This window comes from Melanotaenia boesemani, chromosome 14 (assembly GCF_017639745.1).
Source record: "Melanotaenia boesemani isolate fMelBoe1 chromosome 14, fMelBoe1.pri, whole genome shotgun sequence".
Taxonomy (NCBI): domain Eukaryota; kingdom Metazoa; phylum Chordata; class Actinopteri; order Atheriniformes; family Melanotaeniidae; genus Melanotaenia; species Melanotaenia boesemani.
Window position 1 is genome coordinate 27,169,532 of NC_055695.1, and position 9,956 is coordinate 27,179,487.

The window sequence follows — 9,956 nt, forward strand, 5'->3', positions numbered from 1 at the left end:
AGGAGAGAAAGAGACAAAAAGACATTCAAAATAGCCATGGGATAATGTTCCAGAAGAGTCAAAGTGTACTACAAAGTATAACTATATTAAGGGACAAGGAGGCTTGGCTGTTACTGAAAAGATGAAGGTCACACTAAAATACAGAACAAATCTGAACCTACAAACCTTAAAAGAAAATCCAAATGAATAAAAACATGCAAGCAGGAAAACCCATTGACCATGACCAAACACAGAGTACGTTAAATCAACATATGAATGATTCATTTCTGATAAATGCTCTGAATACATAGTGTGAAAGGCAAAAGTTTGGGACCACACACATTCAACATGTGTAACTGTTCAAAGTTGAGCTGGTACTGGACAGTTATACAAGGACAGTTATGGACCTTTTTAATAATAATAATAACATTTTCATAAATATCTAGCTCATTAGAAGTGCTAGTGTACATAAATTCCATGGCTCTAGGGTTATACAGGTTTTTGGATGTTTCTCTGCTCCAACACACTTAATTACAATGAAGTAGACTGAACAGCTTGTCATTTTACACAATGACCCTTTAATTGTAGCCAGGTGTGTTGAACCAGGGAAACATCTAATACCTGCAGGATACTGGTGCTTATCAACCGGGACAAGATCCCTGCTTTGAGTTATATTTTCAACCACTAAGTGGTAGTAAAGGTCTAACATGAGTATCTTCTAACCTGACAGATCAAAAAGAGGCAGAGCAGCAACTCTTTGCTCTTATTTCCACAGTTCAATAATATACACCTCAATAACATTTTGATCTATAACACAAACGGTATGAAACTGAAATAGAATACTAATGCCATGTAAGTTCATGCTTGCATAAAATCTACCTTGCTCTTTCCAATAATCTCTCTAATCGCATCAGAAAAGGTTGGCTGATATTCAAGACATGTTAAGATACACAGATATACTAATACACACAATTCTGGAGTCAATAGACTGGCTTGAAAACATGTCAGACTTAGATTACCATGTCACCAATAGATAGCAATTTTTGATTTCAGATAACTACTCAGATTAGATTGGAAATGAGAAAATGAGCAACCAGTCGATACATCAGAAGAGTTGCAGACTTAATACACTGCCACGCTTGCACATAACACACATATAGACACATGCTGATTGAACAGATAGGGTTGTTCCACTGACAGGTTTGTAGCAGCTTTATCTCATATAGCTGCCACATGCCCAGAGCCTTTAAAGGCTACCCATACAAGCCTGCCACTTACTTTCTGGCAGCAGAGATTGACTTCAAGATATCTAACATTTTAACAACCAAATAATCTCCTGATATTTTGAAAGGAAGTGACAGCTTCTGAGCAACATTTTCTTCTCAATTTTACCCAAGAAAAACAAGAAAACTGTAAACAGAAGCCAAAGCAGTTGAATTCAATCAAATAATTATGTCCATTTATCAGCTAAGCCACAGTAAATAACCGTAATAATAGCATGTGCAGAACAGAGATTAGTGGATGATTTCTGACAGAACATTTCATTTAGCTTCATTGTGGCTACTGTCTGTAATGGGAGCTGAGGTCTGGCAGGAGCAGCAGTGACATGTTTTGTAGAGACCTCTGGGCAAAATCTGTAAACAGAATTTCCATGAGCCTGTCAGTCGAATCTGCCACGCTGCAGGACACGCTGCTGAGTCGCAGAGAAGTTCTTACCTCAAAATGCAAAACAAAGAGTATAGTCTGCCAGATAAAGCTTGATGACAATAAATCCTTGCTGGTAGTTTTATATGTTGGATATGCCTCTGGTTTAGGTTTGTCAATATAATTTCCCCCCCAAAAAAGTCAGCAAATCATTTGAAATAAAAGTTGTTATCAATATGCAGTGAAAAATCCAGCATACATTATGGTAGGGGGTAATTTAGTGCAGATGTAATAGTGAATCTGTGTAAGTTTGATTAATTCTTATGATACAATACAGTGTAAAAGTATCCACCCACTGTTTCCTATTTGGATTCATTACATCCAACAATGTTTATGGATTTTATGTACAGGTAATCTGAATGATTGCTTGTCTCATTGATCTCTGTGCTGGTCCTGGGATTGACTGGACTTGAATAGGTGTCCAGGGTGTACCCCTCCTCTTACCAAAGAGGGGGTGAAAACTTGTGCATGCCCAGTGTTGTCAGGTGATGTGGTTTTGTATCAGCTGCCAGGCAAAGACAGGTGTGGTAGGTATTCAAAAAAACAACTACTTATTTCTAACCATTATATGTAGTAACATGCTAATGCCCTGTGCAGCCCAGACAATCCACAACAATTCTTGGCATTACTTATGTGTGTTAAGCAACAATTCATAAATTAAATACATGGCTCAATTGGGCAACATCAAAACATTAAGATTGAATTGATTCATCTTCACAGACCACAAGAATAATGAGAGGAGTCTGCTGTATGCAATCCAAATCTATGCATTTTCTTTTACCCACTTTAAAAGGTGTGTTCCTCTTTAATAATCACATGGAATGTGAAGTTCAGTAAAGGAAAAATAAATTAATTGGATTTAATTATAAATGTACCCAGAAGGGAGGGAGTTGGCAGCTACACCTACAGGAGTGGTTGGAGATAACTGCAATTTGCCTCTACAACTTGACTGCAAAACATAAAGATTTTAAATGTACTCCTGCATGTTTTTTTAAGGATTTTTTGGCTCTAGTGGCCTTTATTTTAACAGTACCTGGATAGGAAAGATGGGTCGGAGAGAGAGGGGAGTGACCTGTCTTAGTTCTTCAGTTCAGCTCAAAATCTTCATTGCGCAATTTTATGAGAAAGTCAGTGAAGGAAACAACTAACAGTTATGAAAACAGCATATCCCTCCTTTATTCAGGCTTATATTGTGAGGTTCCAGTGTCTCAGGGTTGAAGGACATTGCCTTGAAGTAGGTTCTTTAGAGCAGTAGAAGGAACAGCATGCAATTACCTGGCAAAATCTTATCTGTGAGACAACAAAGTAAGGACACACCTGTCTCTAGTTAGCCAAACATCTGAACTGTTAGAGAAAAACTGCTCATTAACTGAGCACAATAAATTCCCATAAGTCTTTTTTATTTCCAAATTTACATGAGTTATCCAAGTGGAAACAACCAGATTTCTGTGATGAATAAGTTTAACTATTCAGTGATGCATAATAGCAAATTGTACATGAAGAACAACCAGTTTATTTAATCACGCTAAGCCTCAGATTTCCCATGGAACTTTCTATTCACATCACTTTGTTCACAAATGTCTGTGGGGTAAAAACTAAAAACATAAATAGAAAAAGGCCCAGCTTCATCCTAACATTGTTAGTGTCATGCACCTCTCTGCAGCTGCTATTGGGGCATGAACTAAATGGTTTCTATGCAACTGCTCTGTATATTCCCAACAATTGATTGCAGAGTTATTCACTGAGCAGAGCAGGATGTGCTGCCTCACTGTTATTGTGTATAATAAACCTTCAAGGGGTCTAAATCTGCAGAGCCAGATAAGAGTGCCGGCCAGACTATCCATTCACAAATTTCTCATGAGGTCACTCAGCTGTTGGATATTAAAACCAGTGGGTGGTGGTGTGCTGGTTGGAAGGGTGGATGTGTGCGTCGTGGGATGTTTTTTTTCCCTGTCATGATAACACTGCATTTCCTTCCTTGCAAACTGAATTTCCAGGTTCATTCACTTACAAAAAAAAGAAACCACCTATGTCAGAGTTGGATCTATTTGTGAGGTGGTGTGCACATACGTTCGGTGATTAAATCATTCACGAGGGTTGTTGTGCCAGTAAGGCACAGCTGTACAGGAAGGAGACCCTTTCAGGTTATTGCAACTCTTACCGGACACTCACGTCATTTCCCGGCTCCGCTACAGATGTGTTTTCTCTGCATTTGGGGTTGTGGGGTTGTAATTCAGCTTTGTACCAGTCATGAGGCCTACATTATGAAGCGGGATTCTCACCATTAGCTGCTTTGACTTACCCAGACATTCAGGATTCAGGAGCCATACTATGGGGCTGGTTATGAACTCGGTAATTCAAACCAGGGATTTCCCATCTTGATAAGTACGTGCTCAGGCGGTGTTTGCAATGTCTGTCCAATTGCAGACATGAAGAAACCCTGCAACCTACTTCAATGTGGAGGAGCAGACAATTATTCTTCAAAAATATGAAAAATTTAAACACATCATCCAGGCCAAATGCAACACGGCTGACAGAGCAACCAGTGTTGGGTGCATTATTAATAACCAGTTATTAATAAGACGTTATTAGTAATGCGTTATTGTAACTCATTACTGTAACACAGTTACTTTTGTCAGTAACTAATACTCTATCACATTACTCTTTAAATAAAGTAACTTAATTACCGTTACCCTATGATGCATGACTCAGTTACTACATAAATTAATACATTTTGACCAGTCACTATGAGCCGTTTCCTGTTTACAGTATTGATGCAGTACGACACGGGCAATGTTGCAAAGTCCACTTGTTGGGCTTGATTATCTGTGAAGTCGCTTGTAAACATTGTCAGTCATGGGTTTTTGGCCTTGTTTTCTTACCTGTAATTGCTTACTTGGGCTTGCTCTGCTCCCTTTGTGAAGCCCTTCTGATTCTCTCACAGCTGTCCACAAAACAATAACCCCTGGATGCAGAATAGAAACATGAACAGTCCTTTTTTTTAGGAACTAGTATCCATTGGTTACCGCTGGCATTCGAACTGGCACATCCTTACCCACACACATCTGCACAACTTCATTTGACACCAAAACCAAAATTTTGTAAACACCTAAATTTTGAAAAACCTCTCCAATATTGCTAAAAAGTTTTCATGCTCCTATGAGATGGTTTTTCAGACGTGTTGATATAGAATCATATCGCAAAAGTGTAATGGAAACACATCCGTGGACGTGACGTAGGGGATCACGTGACCAGTTCATTTCAAGTAAAGATGGTGCGGTATGAGTAGACACAGGAAGAGATGGAAATCATTTTACAAATAATTAAAGGAAAAAAACATAACTGTTATCACTGATAGCTAACAACAGCAAAATGTATAGTTGTAAAAAGAATTAGAAATCTCCATCTTTCTCAAAGTGGAGTCTCGCGGAACGAGACTTTATGAGAATAACGGCTAATGTGCTAAACACCATTCAGTGGAAACGCCTGCAAATCACAAATGCACTTTGTTGAAATTTGAGAAATATTACTGTTATTTTACGAAAAACTGCAGAGGAAATGCAACTAGTAATGCATTACATTTTGATTTCAGAAATCAACAAAGTAACTCGGTTACTTTTTAAATTAAGTAACTAGTAACTGTAACTAGTTACCTTTTAATACTGTGTAGTAGTAGTTGTTTGTTCCATAAATTCATGGTTCTGCAGTTCCACCATTTGTGACCATTATTTCATCAACCCTAGTGGCTACACATGAAATAACAGACTTCGGAACAAGTCAAGAACAAGTACAAAAACATACTTCAAAGCAGTCAGTGATAAGGCTTTATTTCTTCATTAAAAATGATGCATCTATCCTTAAAAACTCTTTCTTTTATAAGCATTCTTTTCACAATCCTGCGCCAAAGAAGACAAGATGCTCTAAGAACAGGCAGGTCATTTTCCAAGAGAACAGATTGGTCAGGAGGTGGTGCTTTAATACTCGCTGATCTCTTATCCACAACATAACCTGCTCTGGAGCAGGTTAGCCAATCACTGTAAATTACCATGGTGAGTTACTCCAGTAAGAAGTGAACCAGCGCTGCAGTATGTCTTTTGGCCACTGATGCTACCTTGTGTAACCGGAAGTACCGAGCTACTGGATCTGTCTGGATAAATGAATGAATGAATGAACTTTATTTCAATCAAATGAACAAAAGAGAAACTATATAAAAAAAGAATAATAATAATAATAATAATAATAATAATAATAATACCTAACATGGTCCTTAAGAAGTTCACTGGTCAACTTTAGAGGAAAAAAAGCACTGTATATTGTATATAGAATGCGTTTATATAATAACAAACAGTGTGCATGGATGGGTGAATGTTGCACACATGTGAAGTACTTTGCAGTGTCTAGAAAAATTTATAAAGGAGCACTTATACAAGTATTTGCCAAAACACTGAATTTGGATGCTGTAATAAAAAACTAGACAATTAAGTACTTAAATATGTTGTTGCGTATTCTCCTGGTGGTTTAAAAGTTTGTTTAGATTAGTTGAAAATTTAAACAAGATGAACACAATCCAAAGCCGAAGAAATTTCACGCCTCTGCTGCGAGTTACCTGGAGGCAAACTGAAATGTCTGAACCATTAGTTTAATGCTATTTATTTAAAGGCTCATCTGTTAGATTTTCCAGGTGTTTAAAGTGAAATGCTCTATTTTAAGATTAGTGATATTAGTAAACACATAATACAAGCAGTCCTGAAGGGGACGGTGGGAGAGGCTGCAGAATAAGTATGAATAAGTATAGTGCAGTAGGATAAGTATGAATTAAATGATGACAGCATATGGGTAGACTGATGTTTTGTGTAGGGGAAGCATTTACATTAAAGTAATAAATGAATGTTATTGACTTGAAGCCTCAACGTGGCAGGGCTCCATGCTGAAGCCAGTTTCCAAACCTATTTTTGAACCAACAAATTCATTCAGACTGAAAAGTTTTATATTGTTGTTTATTTTAATTTAAAAATTGAAGACAGTAGGTTAACTATAGACCATTTGTAGAAAATATAATTCAGATAAGCTAACTTGGGTCGATCAAACCCTGAAATAATTTTAGTTTTGTGTAAAACCTGCATGTTGCTGCTCTGTTGTGTTGATTGGCAACCAATTTAATTTTCAGCAGCAGGCTACATTTAGTGTTGGTGGGAAATTAAAAAGTCATCTCTTTGCCACAAAGTAAAACACAACAGTCATATTACTAAGCTTATTCTGTCCCACTACCATGCTAAGACATGCCATCAAGGTCAAAGCCAGACACATGGATCCTGAGTCATTGGTGGGAGCAAGCTGGTTGCTAAACTGATGCACACCTGTGTGCTTTGCAGGAAACGTCAATGGCAGACAGACAGCAAGTGGATAGCTGAGCTCCCTAAAGAACATCTTGAAGCCTTAGCACCCTTCACGTATAGCGGCATGGATTGTTTTGGCCCGTGCATCGTAAAGGAAGCCTGCAAAGAATAGAAAACATATGGCCTGATTTTCACGTCTGTACTCTAGAGCTGTCCCTATCAAAATGCTCTAAGATTTGTCACCAGACTCATACATCAATGCGTTGAGATGCTTTATCAGCTTAAGAGGAGCTGTGCGGCGACTACACTGTGACCAAGGTTCTAACTTTGATGGTGCCAGAAATGAGTTTAAGGAAGCACTTAAAAAATGTGACATCAAGCTACTGGAAATCTTTCTGACTTAAAGGCAGTCTGAATTTGTCTCTTTGTGTAATTGTTCTTTCATTGTAGCAGGATTTGGTGGGAGTGTAAATGTCAGGTAAGTTTATTTATGGTTATCTAAAGATAGAATGGAAGATAGAATGCTAGCAGGTATAGATCAAACTCAGCAAGGAGGTAGGAGGAAACTAATGTCTAATTGGTCTACTAATAAATTCATTGTAAAAGAGAATGGTTCATTTATTTAAAATAAAAAGAAAATATTATTATTATCATTTATATAGGAGGTTTAACTCATGATAGTTTAAAAGCCTAATTTCATGTAAAAAAATTATTTACGTTTACTAAAATGATTTGTAATAAGTTTAAAAATGTAAATATGATTTCTATGTATTGTTTGTGGAAATATGGTACTACCACCACCAACCGAACCCCCAACTCAATCTCAACTCTGTGGTAGCCTGAAACAGGTTTTACTCAAGACATTGTCTGCTTTTCACACCTTACATGATTCCTTCAATTCCGATTAAATTCCTGCAGAGCCTTTCCCACAGCATGATGCTGCCGCCACTATGCCTCACTGATGATGCAATGGTTTTCCTGGGATGATAAGAGGTGTTGGGCTAGCCTGAAAACAATTCTTTGATTGCCAAAAAGTTCCATTAGTGTTTAATTTGTGCACATTATTTTCTTAAGGGAATCTCACAGATACATTTAGGTCTAATGTGCTTTTTTGTTTTTAATTCCACAAGCAATATTTTGTTTGGCCACACTTCAATAAAGAAGAGCAAAGTTTTCCTGTGAAAGGACAATCTCTTTTGTAAAACTTTGCTGTGCTTTCAAGTTCCCTTTGACTTCTTTGTTATGTCTGATTAATGCCCTTGTTGGTGGTTTGCTCTTTCTTGTCAGGTTTATTGTGTGTGTACCATATTTTTTTTTTTATTTTTAATATTTGATTTAATAATGCTCCAAGATGTTTAGAATTTATAATAATACTTTATGATCCAACCCTAATCTGTAAATATTGTGCAAGAATTTAGTCCCTGACCTGTTTGGAGAGTTCATTGTGCATTTGTTTTGCAGGTGGACTTACAGACTGAAAACAAAAGGAATTAATACATATGCATGAATTCTTTTTTAGTGTTTCATTTGATTTAATTTAATTAAAGAAAAACACCAGTGTAGGGGAATGCTTTTGAAAAACACTGCACCTCCAGTGTTTCCTCACATTGTAATGACCTTATAACATCACACACATTTTTGGTATGTCAGGCAGTGGTTTAATTAAAAATTATCTTTGCATTCCATGTAAGTGCACATCATACTGTGCCTGCTTCCTGGCACAACTTATTTAGGCACCTAATAAAGCAGGGACAGCTCTAATGTTGTTAGTTACAGTTATGCATTCCTACCATGGTTTGTCCTGCCTGAAAAAAAAGGTCTTTTGTAACAAAAAGATTCCTGCCTTTCTCAGACAGAGCTTTATTGGTATTAAAACAAAACTTTTTTCATCAAAGGAAGAAGCTTTGCTCTCAGGTCAGGGGTCACACTGCCACACTGCTCCTTTAATTGGTTGCTGATGTCTTACAAGGTAGAGGAGAGTTATTCTGCATCTTGTGAAATATGTCAGCCTGAATATGAACGGATGATGACCTGGATGGTTGTTGAATGTGGTGGACTAATGTCTGAAAAATCAGTGAGGCAAAGCTCAAGAATGTGTGCATGTGTGCAAATGTTTATTTAGCTGTAAACAGCTCAGATTGGAGGGGAAGGAAGACTGATATCCTTACTCTCAGAATAATGAAAGCAGAAACAGGATGTTTGGTGCACAACGGACAGGGAGAAGAGATAAAGATGTTGTGCTCAATAGAGTCAGGAAAGCTTGGAAAAAAAAAGATGCAAATCTAGTTGCGAAATACTACCACCAACTCAAACTTTTTGAAAACACATTTTCAGGAAACCATTAAGACAGGATGATTTATTGTCATCAGAAAAAATATGTTACAAAGTTCTCAGAACAAGATTTACACTGGAAAGAAATAAGCATCTGATTTAAATATATTTTTGGTCCTTTTTTTTTTGACAAATGTGACTAATTACCAACATGTACACCAGAAAAAACGTAAACAATGAATAATAATAAAAGTTCACTGTTCATTGTCAGCGTTTATTATCAGGATCACACCTACATTCAATCAGACTGAGTTGAAACTGGACAAATGGATTAATAATCTGGTTAAGTCCAGTTTCTTTCAGCTGAGTGAAAATTAAGCTGATTTTAATAAAAAAAAAGGATTTGAAAGACTCATTCATAAATTCATAACAACAATGTTGGATTACCGTAAAGCTATATTTCGGGATTAGCCAAGTTTCTCTCTCTCACCTGCAGATGGTCCAAAATGCACCTGCTCACTTGTGAACAGGCACCCACAAATCAGAGCACATCTCATCTGTTCTGGCTTCACTTTATTGGTTTTAGAGTCCATTTTAAAATTCTTTTTTTTAAACACATACATCCCAGAATGGTCTAGCACAAGGGTCTGCAACTTGCGGCTCTGG